A 21,509-nucleotide genomic window follows, 5' to 3' on the forward strand; every position below is an offset into this window, starting at 1 on the left:
GCATTCATCGTTGTAATCGTTACGAAAAACTTTAATCGACGATTAACTTCCTTTACAAATATGGCTCGAACGAATGAGTACAAACAAAAGTTTGCTAACCCTAAAATCGTAGATAAACCCAAATTGAAGATTAATCTTAAAACCAAGGTTGCAGTATCAAGCCGGGAAGAATTAGAAGAACAAATGGCGCCGATTAGAAAGTAAATGAACTAAAACCCACCTTTGTTTCGATTATTTGTCTCTGTTTTGATTGTTTGATTGATTTTTGGAATCAATTTTTCCAGTTTCAGTGATAGGGTCGCCAGTCTGTGTTTTCCTATTACTTAACGACTCTATTCATGCATGTATAATCTATGAAAAATCGTTATTCTGTTTGATGTTTAAGTTAACGATTCTAAATCTGTTACTGCAAATTTTTTGTTCTAGATTTGAATATGTTGACGACCTTTTTGTGTATGATAACAATCCCAATTGAAATATGAACCGTCTCTTTGTCCCAAATATTGGAAGACTCGTCACTATATCTATTTAGGTCGTGATTGTACAGTTTTGCCCTAGATTAGAGTCGTTACCTCTATATAGTAACTATATGACGACCCAATGTTGAAAACAATCATACTCTCTGTCCAAAATATTTATAGGGTCGTCACTTATATCACATAGAGTCGTCAATGTTTTACACAGGGTCGTCGTCTTCTGTTCTTAGAGTCGTCATGTACTATATGAGAGTCGTTTTCTTTTTAATGAATATTGTGACGACCCTTGTTCCGATATATACCCACTACTCCTTCCAGACCAAACAAAGACAAGAAACACATGCCCACTCCTCCCTCTAAACCTCCCCGACACACCAGATACTTGAATGTCGGTCCATTCCGAGGAAGAAAGTCAGATGAGGTACCATTGTCTATGAAGGAACCAAGAGACCCAGGTAATGATTTTTCTGATTCTTCCACCCCTGTTGTATCTGTTACCGGAAGCGATGCAGAAGAGGAGGAGGAGGATGATGAAGTTCTGGAACAAGAAGATATTAATGTTGATGGCAATGGTGGTAATGGTGGTGGTAATGGTGGTGATGGTGGTAATGGTGGTGATGATGGAAATGGTGGTGGTAATGGTGTTGGTGGTGATGATGCTGAGGAGGAGGAGGAAGGTAATGATGGTAACGATGGTAAGGGTGGTGGTGGTGGTGATGGTGAGGATGCTGATGAGGAGAAATAGGAAGAGCAGCCGAAACCATCGAGACGGAAGGATGGAAAGCCAGTTACAAAGAGCGCGAGTCACATTCCCAACGAACATTTGTTGCTTACACGTCTTTCTAGTGGTAAAGCCAGAGGAGAACCCAGATATGGCTGCAAATTTTTATTTGGATATCCCGGAACATGGGATTGTACCATCTACGAAACAATCGTAACAATCTTAAGTTTTTTTTTATATTTTATTTGTTGATTTCAACTTTATTTTCTTTTAATACTTTATTATTCCTTTGTAGGATCATAAGAATGTCGTTTGTCTCTTCAGGCAACAATCTTCTTATGTGAAAATGTCCATATGGGATCTAAAGGATGAATGTCAAAGAGTGAAAGATATTATTGAAAACTCTGCTCTGTATGCTGCTGTTGTGAACTCTGTGGTTGGATATGACAAGGTTGCGGTGTCAAGTTTTTGTGAGAGGATCTACGACAAAACCCATACATTCCAATTACCCTTTGGTGAGATGGCATTGACACCCGATGATGCAGAGCAGATATTAGGGCTCCCGGTCGAAAGAAAGTCAACCAATGATAAGTTTAAGAAGAAGCTTAGTTGGGAAGAAATTTATGGATTGACCGAGAAATTGTTTGGCTGGGATAAAGAGACGACATATGGCCGTTTCGTGAAAGGAAAGACATACCCGAAGAAAGAGTTCAAACTAGTTGATATTAGGGAGATGTTTGTTGGAACACTAATCAAAGAAAAATTTGATGGTCTCTCTGATATGGAATGTCGTTATGCGGCGGCTGGGTATTTCTTGTACACCCTTGTGTCGGTTATATTTTCCGACAGCAAGGGTAACCGGGTGAGTGTGAACCTTCTTCAACTTTTGTATCCTTTGGAAGATGTGAAAAAGTACTCTTGGGTGACTGCCATGGTAGCACATTTGAATTGTCAGTTATCAAATGCATCTCGGTTACGATCTTCTCAAGTTCATGGCAATACGGCTTTACTCCAGGTAATGTTTTATTGATTGAACCAAGTTGTCTCCTCTATTTATCCTCTATTTATGCTTTTTTTTTTACTTTAAATATTTTTATTCCAATCGGAATGTTTTATTTGATTTTGTTTGTTGTCAATGTAGGTATGGATTTACGACTGCTTCCCTTTATTGTTCAAATACAATACCAACGTCAAAATCAACCCAGAATGGAACAAAACTAATCCAAGAGGGACTCGATACTTGTTCACTGGCTGTCAGGACAAGGACCAAAAGGATGCATTCTTAGAAATGCGCCAAAAACTGGACAACATCACTGCTAAATAGGTAATATTTGATCCTTATAAGAATGATAGGGTGAGCGCAATGGAAGATGTCGTGTATTACAACGGCCCTCTGTTTTACCCTTACGGATTTTCAATGTATAATCCGATGAGAATCATGCGTCAACTTGGGTATATTCAAGATTCACCCGTACCGGATTATGAACCGCGTTTCAACCACAATTTGAAAAATTGTCGGTCTGGCTACTCGTCAACCTGAACCTAAGACCAAGCATTGGGATGATAGGCACAAGCATGATAGCAAGATAGACGTCTCTTTTTGGGAGAATGTGAATGAAGGTCATGAGTCCACAGATTACTACTTGGAATGGTATGAACAATTCTCTCACCCTCGGGTCATCCGGATAGATGCTCCTGGCACTCGAATGAGCAACAAGGAATCTTCATCGGCTTCTAGATCTGATACCAGAGATGATTCCACCGTTCTTAAGCTTGTGGTTAGTATTTATTTTTGGTATTGTGTTTTTCGTAAACATACAAATATAATCTATTTAATATGAATTGGTGTTTAAATTCAAATACAGGGATCGAATAAAGATTCTTATCAAGGCATTTTGTTGCACGGCCGACAAATGAGAAGTGGTAGAACCTGAGCGACATTATAAGTACGCCGATTATTGCAGCCACATTTAAAATCCACAAGCAAAGAAAATGTTTGTTGATCTGGCTAAGCAAAGTAAGAGGCCCAGGAGAACTCAAGAACAAAAGAGACAAGAACGTGCTGAACGTGGTGAAGCAAGAGAAGATGGAGGAATCCAAGATGACGGAATCTCGGAGAAAAAAAAGACGTTGAAGAAAGCACAAGCCAAGGCCGTCGTAAGAGAAGCCGGACAACAGCTGGTGAACCAAGTGCAAGTCAAGGTCGAGGCCGAGGTGGAGGTCGAGGGCGTGGTGGCGGTCAAGGCGGGGGTGGAGGTCGTACTCTTGTGTGAGGAGATGTTTTTAATTATGAACCTTGAACTTATGTTTGTTTGTTTGGTTATTGTTTGATACAACTATCTACTGCTACATCAAATGGTTTATTAAAACATTGTCGGTTTTTTTAATATGTTAGTAGTTTGTTGTTAAAATTTTGTGTTATTGTTATCAAACAATATATATCCAAACAAATGTCCCAGCATAGTGATTTTCATCTTATCATATTAAACGATGACGACTTCAAACCCTTTAGTTGAAAAAGAATAACAATCCTTCAACAATTAATATAACAAACTAACGACTATTTCTATAATTTACTGAGAAACTTAAATTTTTTTGTCAAAAATAGAGTCGTCCAGGAATATGGGTATTCTATTAACGACTTTAACTTACTAAAAAGTTATGGATTTTGGTCGTTTTTGGATGATTACAAGGTTGAAGACTCCAAGTCCAAAAATCATCCAGGAGACCAACAAATATGGACCTTTAGAGTCGTCGTGGAATAGGGGTATCCTATTAACGACTCTATGTTAATTTAGAGTTGGTGATTTTGGTCGTTAATTTTTATCAATGTAACACTAACGACCTCTACAGAAATAAATACAGAGAGTAGACTTGTACTTTCCTATATTTAGTCGTTAGTTTTTATGTGTAAACCAATGACGACTCTAATAGTTACAAAACCTCAAGTACTTCTTAAATTTCAAAATTGGAGTCGTTGGATTGAACATATTAAACAGTGACAACTTTTTATGTGCATTAAATCCAGAGAACACCATTTTTAGGTAGGTAGGGTCGTTATATGTTACAAGGAATCAAATAACGACCCTTGTTGAAAATAAAGAAGTCGTTATGTTGATCATATAGCAGAGTAGCGACCCAAATTTGAAATATTACTACTTCAACGAGAATATACTTTGATTTCATTAAGAAAATAACATTACATCAATCTCATACTACATAAGAGTCAATATGGATACCCTTGAATTTGACACGTCAAATGTTCGTCGATGAACCTCCTAGCACGTCGGTATAACATGGTATATTCTTTATGGTGAATGAGCATAGTTTTCCCGTTACGAATTCTCCATAGCCCATTGAAACGTTCCAGCTGAAATTCTTAAACTTTAGTATGCCAACTATTAAGGATGTGAACTATTTACGAAGAACAATAACGGATTACTTACTTTTTCCGTAAGAGGAGCTCGTGGATGATGTGCGTACACCATGTTTCTTACTTTAACATACTCTCACATTGAACTTTTCATGTAGTTGAATCGAAAATACAAGTCTCTCCACTTGCGGTTATTGGGGTTCCCGGTTCGCCAGTTAAAGAACTCTTTATAATTCTCTTCCAAAACATGGAATAGATTTCATTAGGACGTTCTCGAAACATATTAGCCAACGATTTAACGAGACACAAATCTTCAAACGGTTCCCATTCCGACATTTCTAATAAAGGTTTAAGTATTTTGGTAGAAACTGAAATGTTTTGGGCAGTTTTATCAAGAGTAGGGGGTTGTATTTTATAGAAGAAAACTTCAACGGTCGGATTTTTTGAAATCCACAACTAGAATCGTTAAGCTATATATACACAATGTGACGACTCTTATGAGAAAAAAATTTAACTGCGGAAACTCCATTTAGTTGAAACTACAATACATCAACTTCAACATAAATCCACAACAAATTACATGTTATTTATTTTCCTGGTGCTAAAATGAACGACCATTGCAGCTTCGATGTGATAAAAAGGGTTTCCTCTCCATTTGGTATAAGTGGCCTGGGCATCACTTCTATCCCATTTGTACCTCGTGAGAAACTCGTTGTACTTGGTGTAATATTCGATATCGTGATGGACCCTACCATGAATGTGGTAAGGTTCATAATTAAAGCGTTCTTTCTTCTTGAAATTTTCGAAAGGACTCACACCAACTTGTTAATGTTCTTCGGGAAGATATTTGATGTTGTAATAACTTTTAACCCATTCGGTCTCTTCCTCGACTTGCTTGAATACTTCTCGTAAATGGAATTGTTCTTCGCCCCGTTTTTTGGCCTCGCGCATCTCGTCTTCTTCCTTCGTAGGATATGATGATCCAGTGAATGGTTTTTTAGTAGGTCGCATGCTTCTTTTGCGTATTTCTTCTTCCATTGCCAATATTGATTTGGTTGGTCTCTTGCATCTTCTAAGTATGGTTTCAATTGAATTGTTACTTGATGATGGTCTAGACATTGGAAAATGCTTTACTTTAATTGTTTTCGGGTGTATTTGCTAGTTGATGATGGAATCTTTATATAGATAACATCCCAACGACTCTTTTTTTTTGGGAAAAGTGTACTCAGAAATAGCCTTTGAAGACAAAACATGGAAGAGTCGTTATTAAGTTAAATTACCAGGTTGATGATCCTTAGTGACGAAAACATCCAGGAGACCAACAAATATGGACCATTAGAGTCATACAGGTTTAGGCTTATCACATTGACGACTCTAGATCAGAAAAATGTTGGTGATTTTGGTCGTTATTTAGTAAAATTATTATGCTGACGACTTCAAGTGTCAAAAACATCCAGGAGACCAACATATATGGACCATTATAGTCGTACCGGTTTAGGCTCATTCCATTGACGACTCTTCTGGGTGATTCGGTCGCTCTTTTATAAGATTATTATGCTGACGACTTCAAGTGTCAAAAACATCCGGGAGACCAACAGATATGGACCATTAGAGTCGTACCGGTTTAGGCTCATCCCATTGACGACTCTTCTGGGTGATTCGGTCGCTGTTTTATAAGATTATAATGCTGACGACTCCAAGTGTCAAAAACATCCAGGAGACCAACATATATGGACCATTAGAGTCATACCGGTTTAGGCTTATCATATTGATAACTCTAGATCAGAATAATGTTGGTGATTTTTGTCGTTATTTGGTAAGATTATTATGCTGACGACATCAAGTGTCAAAAACATCCAGGAGACAACCAGATATGAACCATTAGAGTCGTACCGGTTTAGTCTTATCACATTGACGACTCTAGATCAGAAAAATGTCGGTAATCGAAATACAGTACCGGTTTAGGGTTACTAGTTGAAAGGTTTTTTATGTTTAATCGTTACAACGTAACTACTGTTGATCTAAATACAGTAAAAATTAATATAAAACACATGGTATTCACTAAGAGTATGAACTAAGCATTAAACAACCATTATACAACCATCTTTTAAGAGTATACTTCAAAATAAAATCCCTAAAATAAACATGTTCAAACAATTAAACCATCTTTCAATCATTCATACCACCATCACCCATGTCAACAAAATCCGGCATTGGATCCAAAGCATTCCACAAGTTCATGCCGTACTCGTACTGGTTTGTCCACTCCTTAGTGAACTCTGCCCAGTCACCATATCCCACCTGTGGAAAAGGACATTCATTAGTTATCTTCAAACCTATGTAATGGTTCATGTTTACATGTGCCATTACAATTATTCTTTTCTTTGGCGCCGGCACACATCTAGTTCTTGAGGGTATATACGTACAAGAGCCTCTGGGGAACCCTTTGCTGAATACATGAACTACACAACTGAATGTTTCCGCTAAAATTTGGGCACCGAAAGGCATTTGCATCCAAAACTTGTAACCGGACGTCTTCTACCCCTTTCGTCATTTCACGTTGGAAACCAACTCCTTGAACTTCATTTCTTTATCTTTTGGATCTCCTTCCATGATCATTTTTAAATAGAATTGCTTGTCCTCAACTAATTTAGCGGCCATTTTTCTCCTTGCAAATTCGATTTAGGTCAGTTTAGATTGTCCGCTTCATCGAAGTTCCCTAACTGTTCCGTTGCAACATGGTAACCACAATTTCCATCACCGTCAACGTCGTCGGTGGATATAAGGTGGTCCAAGATGACGTAGGGAAGTTGATCGGTATACTCTTTATACAAAGTGTAAGCAACACGATGTGGCCTTCCTTGGGAATCTTTAGGAGTGCACGGATAACCCTTCATTCCTCTAATCTTCACCATTCCGCTCGTTTGTATTTGTTTGGTACAAACTGTATACTCAACAACATCCACATCCACCTTTTCATTGGCTTGTATATGACTTTGGTTGACTACTTGTTTTTTTGGCCGACCCATTTTCTTGGGAAGAAACGAGTTCTCATACTCCGTATATTCAGCCTGGACATACTCATGACATGATGGGTCACCTGTGCAGTTCTTGTCCCCATTCACTGTTTCTCTGAACGACTTTTTAGTTGTTGGTCTACCCGGTGGATTTTGTTTGATTGGATCTTCTTCTACTCCCAAACTCTTACGGGCAGCCGGCCACAAATTAGAACCAATATTTGTCTTCCTGCACAATTCATTTTTCGGTATTTTTCGTTAATGTACTTGCCAATCTCCAAGTCTCCAAATTCTTGCTCAACGTCACCTGTGGGATTTGGGTCAAATGATAGTTGCTTCCAGAATGGATCGATATCTCCAAGAGGAATGAGATCTTTGTACCCACAAAGTTTATATTTACAAGGGAGGCCGAGCCATGTGTCGGTTGTACAATTACACTGCATCACCTTTCCAATGGCCTCATTTTCTCTAAACCTTTTAAGTTCTTCCATCATATGCTCTATCGCCCACCATGATAATTGGTGTGCTAACCCCCTTAGCAAATCTTGGTCTTCTATGAAATGCATTTGAAAACGGTCTTTACTTATGTCCATTTGAGCCACTATTTTGCGTAGATCATTCTCTGCGTGCTCGTGAATATCTTCTTGTACCGTAACTACCCCACCATTATTATCTTCCAAAAAAAAATTCAAACATCCATGAGACTGCTCTGCAATACTTGTAGACTCATTTTTCAAGTGCTTGTATCTATTAGTCCATGCATAAACAAAATTCTGCTTCCAAGGATTCAACCAAATATCTAGGCAATAGTCTACCACCTTCTTATGTTCCGTGCTCCAATCATCAATAAACTTCTGCAAGTTAGAATAATACTTGACCCCTGTCTTCGAATGAACCAAATAGTTCCAATCCATGCAGAAATCCTTCCATAGGTCCCCCTCTTCGTCGTATTTTTCCTTTTCTTTTCTTCTCTCTTCCGCTCGCTCCTTTTTGAAAAGTTTACTTATACGCTCGTCTTCCTCCTTATAACGTTTATCACCCTTATTAGTATGGATATTTTGGATTTGATTCTTGCAATTAGATAAAAGATTGTTTTGGATGTGCCACGTACAAAGAAAATGTTGAGCTAGTGGAAAAACTTGACGGATGACACTCATAAATGCATAATCCCGATCCGTAAATATAACCTGCGGTGTCTCTTCGCCACGGTAAATCAACCTCACTTGCTCCAACGCCCAAACATAATCCTCTATTTCTTATTTTTCCATAAAGCACCATGCCACGGCGAATGATTGTTTATCCGAAGTATGACTGACCACGTTCAATATCGACATGTTATACCTGTTTTTCTTGTAGGTGCAATCTAGGAACAAAACTTGATAAAAACACTGAGCCAAATCCACCATCCTAGGATGGGAAATAAAAATGAGTCACCTTATTGTCCGCATCCACCCTGGTTTGCATGGCGTAGTTAAGTGTTTCTGCCAACCACTCATATTGTTGTATAATTAATCTACCATTCCATTCGGTTTTCTTGATCGTTTCTCTGGCAGCGTAGATTGTGGAAATGGTAGACAAGTTATCCTTATCTTCCTTACTTATCACATTTAGGATCTCAAGAGGCCTACATCCCTTCATCTGACGGACCTTCTCCATTTTATGCTGTTTCAATCGGGCATATGCAGGGTGTCCATATAAACTTTTAGGTGGAGGATGGTTGTGACGACCATCAGGAATATTATCTAATCTTCATCGATCTGTTTCATAATGCCTTTTGAAATAAATCCTGAACGGACATTTACACTTCTTCGATGCTGTTTTGTAGACCCTAGTCGTCTTCTTCTCATATTTGTAATTCTTACCTTTATGACTTTCTCCCTTTTTCCCCGCCCTCTCGCATACCATCTCCATCTTCTTATAATCGACGTGTCTGCTTTGAACAACCACGCACATCATCTCTTTTTCCTTTGTAATAATCCATTCCTTGTCCTCAGCCTTGTCTCTCCATGTCTATATTCAACAAAAAAATTACACATCTATGAGATCACTAACTAAAAAATGCTAAATTAAATATAGCTAAACGTTTAAGAAAAATGTGCCAAATCAGTCATATAGTGTTGGGAGGTGTCCGGACCCATTATATTGACTGGTTCTGGTTGAGAGCTTGGTTGCACCACCAACTGCAACAAAGCACAAAACATTCATTAGAGGGTCGTCAATATGTACAATAAAACAATGACGACTATCTTAAGTAACTAGGGTCGTCACTTACTATTGTAGAAGATTGATTACCAAATAGGGAGTGAGGAGATGTCAAATGTGTACCAGGGATAGGTCGTCATGGGCGTTATAGCAGGTGAACGACTCAACTGGTAAAAAATGACGATACTAAAATAATACGAACGACTCTTGACGTAAAAACACACACCAATTTGTTCAGTTTTCTTAATGGGTCGTTCCGGTGTGTAAACAAAAAAAATGAATACTCTTTTGTATCTGCAAGGGTCGTCAATTTTTTAATATATAAGGTGACGACCATATTAGCAGTTAATGTGAGTTTTGAATTCACCTAATGTGTTTGAGTCGACCAACGGACAAAAATTCAAAAAAATGACAATTGGTTGATTCAAGTCTATAAATAAAGACCCATATATCACCTCTTCCTCACCTAAACCATAATTCTCAACATTCACAACCTTTCTCATAGATTTAACATTCAAAAGAAAAAAGAAGATATCTTCAAGATGACTACTCCCTACACTTCCAAAGAGAATTGTGCCATTACAAGAGCTTGGTTGACAGTCACAAACCACTTTGAAAGTCTAGACAAAGACATTGATGAAACATCGGATGCTTAGTGGAACCGCGTATTCATTGTTTTTGTGGCGTTGGATGGAAATCGCAACTCAAGGTCTTTGAAACAAGTCAAGGAACGCTTCAAGGAGATAAAATTCGAGTGTGATGTTTTGAAAAGAGAATTTACGGCCGTAATGGAAGATTTTGCGGTTATGATCGGTGCTATAAGAGTAAGTATTTAAACAAGAGGGAAAACATATCCAACGCTTTGATCGATACTAACTAAGTATATTTGCGTTTGCGTTTTCAGATGAACAAGGCTCATGGATTTTACGAGGGGCTTCGTGGGAAAAAGTTTGAGTCACACGATTGCTACTTTATCTTGCATGTAACCATGTACAATTACATGCTTTATGATTAAGTGTAGACGACCACCGTTGATATCTATTGTGTTTCATTTCCTTCAATGTATCCCTATGAAAGATGTATGCCTTTTAAGATTAAATTAAATGATTTTATGAAATCAAAATTATGATAATCCAGTGTGAGAGTCATTACGCAATATTACTAGGGAACCTAACGACGCCACTTAAAATTTGCAACGACAAATTATGATCGTCATTTTATAGGACTAAACTTTTAACGACCCTGAGTTTATGTTTCTACAGAGAAGGGGTCGTTTTTGTGTAAACAAATTGACATAACGACTCTAATTGACCTGGTAAAAAGGGTCGTTACTATTTATCACACTAACCTAACGATTTTTCATAACCTGGGAAAGTTGCAGGTTTTAGTCGTCATTGGGAGTGTCAATATAGTGACGACATTCTAGAGTCGTTTGGGTATTAACAACCCCGACTATGACGACCCTTACACTGAGTTCTTCCATGTTGTGGATGATTCGACCACTTGGAGCAACAAACAGACAAATCTAAGGGTATAAGATGTTTACCTGATTGTTTTGAACTTGGGGTTCCTCATTTTGAGTGTTGTTCCTTCATTTTGAGCAATGCGATCTTCATTTGCACCATTGTTCATAGCTTCCTCTATCAACATCTCCTCATCAAACATCCAATCCATATGATTAGTTGAGACAATCTTGCCATCAATACAATCATTGTTGTTGTTTGAAGCTTCACCAACATCATTTCCTCCACTAGAATCACCCATTTCAAATAACCCTAATTTTTCCCATAAAAACTCAACTTCTCCTTCTCCAAAACACAAAAACACAATATTCCTTTATCCAAAAATTATCCCCAAATCTGATTGTAATCTAACTAAACTAATTAACATCTTAACCCACTTAATTAACTTAATCATATATAATAATTTAAGGGTAGTTTTGGCATTTAAAAAATATTAAGATAAGGGATTGATAAGCACGAAAGTGCGATGCATTTTCACCCATAAATACATTAGCTGTGACTCATTTTATCACTAATAAACTTGTTTTAAGTCTTTTCAAGGAAATAAGCTCTTTTGAAAAAATAGATCGAAAAAAGTGTTAAAAGCAGCCAGAGGAACTGATAAAGGCACCCATCATTTCAGATACGGTCACCCAACTTGTTAAAGACACCCAACAAATGAACAAATGGATAGAGGCACCCTCTTCTTCTTCATTTGAAACAAATTCACATAATTTATGGGAGATCTCAAAGATTTAAGGCAAAGATATCTTGTTGCCTATTATACAAGAAGTTTTCATATCTTGAAGTTAAAAGAGATAATATATTGATGAGTTTGTTTTTATTGAAAAGGAGAAAGAAAATATGTGATTTTATTTATAAATAAAAAAAATAATAATATCCCCAGGATTTTATTTTAGCAAATAGAGGAAGATGTGTGATAATCGAGAAAGAAATTATTCCTGAGATATCTTTCATCAAACAGAAGATCTGGTGGAATTATGGAAGAATATTTTGAAAAGATGTTTGAGTAATGGGTTGTTGTGTATAAATAGGGTGCTAATAGGACCAAACAGGAGGAAAAGAGGGGGGAGTTTTGGTAGAGCAAAATTGTTGCGTTTAATTTTTCTTCATTTTCACCATTGTAAACACTATTTGAGCTATTAACTATATTTTTTGAGTGTGTTTTCATCATGAGAAGCTAAACCCCAACATTGGGTCGACGGAGGAAGCCGAACTTCACACATGGGTGAATTTGTATTATTTTCTGTATGACTTTTGCACTTATTTTAAATTGATTTTTGATTCGAATTAATTAGTTATCATTTTATTAGGTGGATCATGCTTGCTTAGATGTTTGATGACCCATTAAAGCTGACAAACAAGCCAAAACCCGCGGGTTAACCCGTGCCCGATCCGTGAAAACCCGAACCCGGACTGACTGGTTTCTACACAAGCCGGGTTCGGGTTGGAGAAATGGTGACCCGTCAAGAAACGGGTTAACCCGGTCCGGCCCGTAAAATCGCGGGTTAACCCGTTAACCCGCACTTCCATTTATGTCGCGTGTCTCCTCTCCTGGCCTGGGTATAAAAACATAAAAAACCCTAGCTTCTTATCTTCTCTGCTTTCGTCTTCTCCGTCCGTGTCTTCTCTGCTAAAAAAACCCATCTTTATTAGGCTGTGACTTGTGTGAGTAAAAGCTAGGTCTTTATCTCTCTAAGGGTTTGTTATCTCCTTCATTCTCCGTTCCTTCTCATATCAATTATTATCCTTTTTATTTCCTTATACTACAGGGTTGCAGATTTGATATTGTTGATGTTTATTTTTTCTTTTTGCAGTGCAAGTGAGAGATTAGCAGCTGCTGCGGCTGTCAAGTTTGAATCAAGAGAAATCGGAGATTTCGATTTGTAAAAGCGTGATCTGAGATCTGATGATGAATTCATGATGGGTTATGTCGAATTTGTTTCTACAACAACAATTGGAGATGTTCATGGTAAGTGGTTTTGATGGTTGATATTTCTGATTTGGATTCAACAGAAAAAAACATCCTGGAACATTTTCGTGCTAAAACCATACTGCTTAAGGTAACCCTATTTAAATGAGTTTTGAGTTTTGAAATTTGGGTGTTCTTTTTTGTTTGCAATAGATTTCATTGTATCTCTTTTACTGTTATATCGATTTGTGTTGAAAATGATAAATAACTAAGATTGGGTTTCTTACACATTTCACCGAAGGTGCTGAGGCACAGAGGTATGGATTTTAATAAATTTTCTGATTCTATTTTGTTGCTTTTTCACAGTTCTTTTATTTTGTGTTTTTGTGGTGTAATTCAATACTGCCTCTGTCTTTTTATTTTGCAGAGAGGAATCATTTAGTATGGAGATGGTTGCTGGAGTGCACCGAGGAACCTATGTCAGTTTGAAGGTAAACAAGTTTATGAGAGCATAGTTCATGTTCTGGATGGCAACAAATTAACTATGAGAATACTGATGAGTAACAAATTGATGACTCTTCATGTAGTATTTTGATTCTATTTTTTGGTTTTTTCTTTTTTTGACTTAGTGGAACAGCAAGGCACCATTTTTCAAGCTTAAAACAATTTGCTTAGAAAGGTGTGTAGGATTGATTATGCATACTCAGTTTTGTCTATAGCTCCATTCACGCTGACTTAAGCTTAACCAATTAGTTTAAAGATTAGAAAAAGAGGACTAAACTCAAATCATAGCTCACCCACTTAAATTTACAAAGTAAGTTGTTGTCAGGTAATCAGGTAAATTCTGCTTCATTCGGTCATGTTTATTAGCCTACAGTTAACTAAATTATGCATTTTATTCAAAAATGACAAGATAATTAATTAGTTGTGTTTTTCCAGTTATTAGTTGCCAAATCCTTACCACATCACTAGCTGGAGTATTTTGTTTGATAAAACTGAATGCATAGACTAATCCAGTCATGGATTGGATTAAAAATGGCTAAGTTCACTTCTGCTTGAGCTTGCAAGCTGAAGTCTACGCATCTGGAAATGTACACCTTAGAGTGAAAACACTTTCGTTTTAAATTTAAAAGTCCTATAATGTGTCTGTGTTTTTCATTTAATAACTACGAAATGTGTTTGATGAATCTTGCCCAGGTTATTCACTCTATGTGGAATAATTTTGTAAGGCAGAACTTCCTCCGCGGAAGGACATGATAACTACTATCCTTCATGAATCAACATGAAATTATTGCCATGCATTTATCACTACAATATCTCATGTAAAATGTAACTTAGGTTTCTTTTGATGGTGCGAAAGTTTAATGATGCGAGAAACAAAAGCTGAGAACAACTGGCATAATAATTTGTTATATGAATATGGACATCAGATGTACAAAACATTTCCCATGGTATAATTCTGATCTTTATTACACTTTTTTTTTCGCAGGTCATGGTTTGGGAGGATAACAGAAGCCTGTGCATGAGCTTTCATTTAGATGAAAATTTTAGGGGTTCTTCTTCGAGAGCAGAAGATTTTATAATTTAATTGATACAAAGTTTTTGTGATTGCCATTATTTGTTTGTTCTTCGTTCTATCAGCATTGGATTGTAAATATTGGCGTGCGACAGGCTGAAACTGTCACTATGAGTATGTGAATGTTGAATCTGTTGATTGGATTGATTCATAAATCAGAGGAAACTCTGTCAAATCGGTTTCTGGCGAGTTGACTCACCATAAACGGGTTAACCCGTGAACCCGCAGGTTTAACCCGTTACGGGTGCGGGTTAAAGAAATGACCACCCGTGAAGAATATCAAACCGCGGGTTTTGACCCGTGTTAATCCGAACCCGTGTAACCCGTAACAAGCCAGCCCCGCCCCGCCTGTTTGCCATCTCTATGTCCCATGCTTACGGTTTATAACTAATGTTTTGAGGATCTACTTTGGCAAAATAAGAGTTGATGTTTTATTAATTTATTGAACTTTAATTGTTGAGAATAAATAAATTGAACCATGTGTTATGAATTCGTTGGAATCCTAGTTCCAATAGATCTCTCTTTTATTTATTATTTTATTTAAACCTTTAAATTTAGTCTTCACAAGTCTTAGAGTTTGAATCCTTATTACAACAACGACAATCAAAAACATTATCATTTTGGCGCCGCCGACACGGATTTTTTTTTAGATAAATTTTTTAGGTTTATTTATTTTTATTTTGTACAGTATTTTCATTTCATTTTATATTTTTTTTCCTTTTTATGCGTTTCTTTTTGTATTTCTTTTCAGGGACTTTTTGAGAATGATGACTTCTTCTGAGGAAACGTCACCTACGATGACGCTGGCGGAATATATGCTTAGAAAGTCAAATTATCAGGAAACCTCATCTGAGATGACGCTTGCTGAATATATGCGTAGGCAATGGTATGGAGTTTCTACTCTACATGAGGTAAGTGAAGAATCTCCTCTAGAGATATATGAGAAGTATTACAAACACACACCGCCTAGTTTGGAACAAAGATTGAGAGTTCTTAAATGTCAAAGATTATTTGCTGATGATGATGAATCTGGTAGTGACTCTCTGTTCCAAACAGAACATATAGATGACCCTGTGGATGATTATGTGGATGATTTGCCTAATTCCATAGATGAATCTACCTCACAAGATCATTCACCCGACTTAGTGATGAGTGCTAAAAAGTGCATATTTCTATATCTTTTTGTTGGCATTTAACTCATCTTTTGTGCATTAATTCTACATTTTATCCCATATTCTGTATTTTCTTTGTTTTAAAGAATAAATATTTTTATTAACTAACTTTACATTTTTAGGTACCAAATAAAGTTTGGATGAATTGCGGAGCGAAAATAGCAGAAAAGTGGTGAAAAGCCGGGAGGAATTACACAAGGAAGCCGCGAAGAATGTTGTGCACAAGACCAAAAGGCTAGAACTGGGCTTGAAGAGGATGAATTGTCCTTAAAGAAGATATGGGCTTGGCATATACAAGGTCCAAAACCCTTACCCAAACCCATTTCCAATATCCATACCCGCCTTCATCTTCAGCCGTCAGATTGGATCATCTCAGCATCCTACGGTCGTTTCATCGTCGTGCATCGAAGTCTGAAGCTCCTGTCTAACACTACAGCACCTAACTTCATCTTGAGCCGTCAGTTTCGTTGTACTTCCGCATCCAACGGTCGCTCCTCGCTTCCTTCTATCTCGTCGTTAGATCGATCCATCATCTCCACATCCCACGGCTCGGTTTCGCGAAACATCAAAAATCCTTATCCTCGCTCAACACCCTAGCACCTAAGTTTATATCCCACAAAACAAACACACCCTAGCCATCGAACCCATCTTCTTCTTCTCCCTTCTTCCCTCTGCAGAGAACAGCTCTGCCATCACCATCACCTTCTGCCATCGTCATCATCCCTACCAGCCACTACAACCACCCTACATCAAATACAACCAAAACCCATCCTTCCCCCATCATCCTATGCTACCTATTTCACTGATTTCACACTCCCTCTCTCTGTTAGGGTTTTGAAATCGATGAACTAGGTTGATAGGCAGAGGAAGCTCGAGCTGGAGCGTAGCAGCATGGAAGACATGAAGAGGAGCAGGAAGAAGAGCAGCAGGAGTATGGGTGAGAATTGTCATGTCAATTTCTTTAATTTCAAAAACCCTAATTCACTGTTTTGGGAATTTGGGGGAAAGTGTAACCCTAATTCGAATTGTAAAAATAGGAGTTGTGAGGGTGTTGTTGAGGGATGCCTGGGTTAGCCAGAGCACCAATTGAGACTTGGGTTAGCCAAGCTCAAGGGTCCAGTTCAATTCCAATTTTTGTTATCAGTTCATGTTTATGAAGTTATGATGTTCTAATTCATTATGTTAAGGTTTAGATGAAACCCTAGTTGATAAGAATCCCCTGTTTGATTCCCAGTTGCTCCATGAACTTAGAAGGAAAAGCATGCTTTAACCCCTGAATACACATTGATTTACTCTCACCTTGTATGTCATGCATCCTAGGTAGTTAGGTTAACACTTTGATGTATATTCAAGCTTGTAAACTGATTTTAGCTCAATTTGTGATTGCCCATGCTTTAAACAGATGGGTAATGCTGGGAATTGGCATTTGTAGTTTAATCTATGCTTGGTTGTGCCTTAATCAGACAGCCAATTCTTAGATTTGACAGACTATTAGCTTAAGGTTAATTCATTCCATGACATTTTGGTGATTTATCACACCTTCAAGGTAGTTGAGGCTGGAACCTCTATACTCCTTGATTGAAGAAGAGAACTAGGGTATTAAAACAGGGATTTCTATGAAACTAGGCTGTGGATTCAACAACCTAAACTCCAACTTCTCAGTTCTTTACAATCTTGCATCTCAATTCACTATCTACACTGCCTTGCATGCTGTGCACTGAGCATTGAGCCACAGCATTGCCATTACTTCTAAATTCTTCTACCACTGCTGTTACACACTGTCTTTTTCATAGCTTAGAATAATTTCGCATTTCTTTAACTTGCACACTCCAAGTCTCTGTGGTTCGACCCTGCTTGCCCTGTTCTATACACTAGACCTTGTGCACTTGCAGGTATAGTTTGTGACTCTTTTAGAGAGCCACCACTTAGAGGTTGTTTCTAGACCCCTAGACTTCCAAAAGTTGCCTAATTTAGGGTTAGAATTGTGTGCTTCTAAAGTATTGTTGGATTACTTTGCATCTAAGTACCCAGAGGACTTTCCAATTCCTGATATCGTGCATGAATCAATTGATATTTCCCCAGTCTCAATAGAATCCCCATATTTTGTTCTTTACGCACTTCCTTGTGCAGTAAAAACTTGGTTTAGGGGTAAATCTTGGTTTTTGACAGTTTCAATGTCACCATATTTTCATAGCATAATTGTGAAGTTGTCGTTTGTTAATACTTTATTTTGGGTTGATCCCCAAATTTTCAGACTATTAATTTTTGGGGATCATTTTTGTATATTCCAGTAGGTGTACTTTTATCTTATTTATTTTTATATTTTGTTTACTTTTTCCATTATGAATTTCCCATCTTAAGTTTTGCGTTGGATGACTCAATTACATTGAGGACAATGTAATGTTTAAGTGTGGGGGAGTGGTTAACTTTTTACTTTAGTGTTTCAGGAGTTTCATTGCAAATCATGATCAGCTGTTGAGCGGGTCTATTGAAGGTTGTAGGTAGTTTATGACCAGCTGTTGAGCGGGTATAAAAAATAAAAATAAAAAAAATTATAGTTGTTAGGGTTATGACCAGCTGCGTAGCAGGTCTTTTCTTTTTTCTTGCACATTATGACCAGCTGCGTAGCGGGTCTCTTTCTCTACATCTTATTATATGACCAGCCGTGTAGCGGGTCTTTCCATTTTTTCTTACATGTTATGGCTAGCTGTGTAACGGGTCTTTAAAAATAAATTTATGACCAGCTGTGTAGCGGGTCTCTCTCTCTATCTTATTATATGACCAGCTGTGTAGCGGGTCAATTTTTCTGTTTTGCTCGAGGAATAACAAAATGTAAGTGTGGGGGAATTTGATAAGCACGAAAGTGCGACGCATTTTCACCCATAAATACATTAGCCGGGACTCATTTTATCACTAATAAACTTGTTTTAAGTCTTTTCAAGGAAATAAGCTCTTTTGGAAAAATAGATCGAAAAAAGTGTTAAAAACAGCCAGAGGAACTGATAAAGGCACCCATCATTTCAGATACGGTCACCCAACTTGTTAAAGACACCCAAAAAATGAACAAATGGATAGAGGCACCCTCTTCTTCTTCATTTGAAACAAATTCACATAATTTATGGGAGATCTCAAAGATTTAAGGCAAAGATATCTTGTTGCCTATTATACAAGAAGTTTTCATATCTTGAAGTTAAAAGAGATAATATATTGATGAGTTTGTTTTTATTGAAAAGGAGAAAGAAAATATGTGGTTTTATTTATAAATAAAAAAATAATAATATCCCCAGGATTTTATTCTAGCAAATAGAGGAAGATGTGTGATAATGGAGAAAGAAATTATTCCTGAGATATCTTTCATCAAAGAGAAGATCTGGTGGAATTATGGAAGAATATTTTGAAAAGATGTTTGAGTAATGGGTTGTTGTGTATAAATAGGGTGCTAATAGGACCAAATAGGAGGAAAAGAGGGGGGAGTTTTGGTAGAGCAAAATTGTTGCGTTTAATTTTTCTTCATTTTCACCATTGTAAACACCATTTGAGCTATTAACTATATTTTTTGAGTGTGTTTTCATCATGAGAAGCTAAACCCCAACATTGGGTCGACGGAGGAAGACGAACTTCACACATGGGTGATTTTATTTTATTTTTTATATGACTTTTGCATTAATTTTAATTGAAATATGATTTAAAAAAATTAGTTATCATTTTATTAGATGGGTCATGCTTGCTTAGATGTTTGATGTCCCATTCTTACGATTTATAACTAATGTTTGGAGAATCTACCTTGGCAAGAATAAGAGTCGATGTTGTTTTATTTGTCGAGCGATAATTGTTTGAGAATGAATAATTGAACCTATTGATATGAGTTTGACCGAATTCTAGACCCAGTAACTCTCTATTTTATTCCTTTAGAATTAATCTTAACAAGTCTTAGAGTTCAAATTTCTTTGTTCTTGCATTATATGACCAGCTGTGTAGCGGGTCTTAAAAAAAAATTATGACCAGCTGTGTAGCGGGTCAGTTTTCTGTTTTGCTCGAGGATTAGAAGAATGTAAGTGTGGAGGAATTTGATAAGAACGAAAGTGCGACGTATTTTCACCCATAAATACATTAGCTGGAACCCTTTTTATCACTAATAAACTTGTTTTAGTTGTTTTTGGAAGAATAAGCTCTTGTGGAGAATTGGCTCGAAAAACTGTTATTTGCACCCGGAGGACACATGTTATTCGGACTCTCGATGTAGGTTAAGGGGCACCTCAATTACTAAGGGGCGTCCAGTCGCTAAGGGCCACCTTACTTACTATTTACACCCCATAAGACAAGTGCTAAAGGGACACCCATACAGGATTAAGGGGGAGTTCATCTTCAACAATTCAAATTTCAGTTTTGGCGGGAATTTTTGGCAGCAGCGAACCAGATTAGGGTTCGTGTTTTGGAGGAAATTTAATTAGATTCAATGGCTGAAACTTCATGGGATGACTGGATTAAACTCAACAAGGCTGGTAATGGTCTTCTTTTGGACCAGAATTGGCTAGAATAGTGGATTTAATGAATCAACGGATTCTCGGGTTTATCTTCCGGCGGAAACCCTGTTAACAATTTGGACAAGTTTGAGTAACACTCGAGCACTGGATTTGGTTGCTTCAGTCCTGTTTGGACAAAACATGGATGGTATATGTGATGGTTTCGATTCAGTTGGGATGGATACTCAAGTTCGAACAAAACAGAGAGAGTTCAAACAAATTGGTTTCTGCGGTATTCCCTGGATTTGGTTTGCATGAGTTCTACATGGATTCAGTTGCTGATTTGGTTTGCTATTATCCTATTGCACTAAAACAGGACCGGTAAGTGACCTGGAATCGAAAAAAAGAAGATATCGTGTCCACACGATACAACAGGGAAGGAAAGAATATCGAGTATTATTGGATTCTATTTCATTACGGATGGATTTCGATATATCTTAAACAAGGAAAGATATCTTGAACCAACTCAGTTAACAGTGCACGAAGAGTATTCCCATTCCAAACTCGATCTGACAGGGTGTGAGATATTCCCGTGTTTACTGTGCAAATGGCCTGTGACTGCTCGTGTTTGACTCACTCTGTGACTTATTGGAGTTTGTTTTCTGCGAGAATAATTCGTGTACAAGATATTTGACAGCAGCAGAAGCCGTGCAGAAGTAAAGAAGGAAAGAAAATCTCAAGTTTTTCCAAGAGAAATAATGAGAAGATATTTGCATTTAATCGGAGGATTTGAAGGTGTTATGAGTATAAATAGGCTTCACATGATTCGTAGAAGTAACATCGAGAGTTTGGGGAAGAAAACAGAGAGTTGCAGAGCAACTTCTCTGCTTCTGCAGCGAGAAGAAGAAGAAAAAGAAATTTGACGTCCACTGACTGTCGCAGAGAACTGTCGTTTACTGACAGTACTTGTAACAGTCAGTTTGGCACGCTTATTTTAAATTTGCCACATCTATTGTAACAGTGAACTCTGTAATTCCAATACAGCGTTGCAGATTCATTGTATTATTAGTTTTC

Source organism: Papaver somniferum, unplaced genomic scaffold (genome assembly GCF_003573695.1).
Source record: "Papaver somniferum cultivar HN1 unplaced genomic scaffold, ASM357369v1 unplaced-scaffold_21, whole genome shotgun sequence".
Classification (NCBI taxonomy): domain Eukaryota; kingdom Viridiplantae; phylum Streptophyta; class Magnoliopsida; order Ranunculales; family Papaveraceae; genus Papaver; species Papaver somniferum.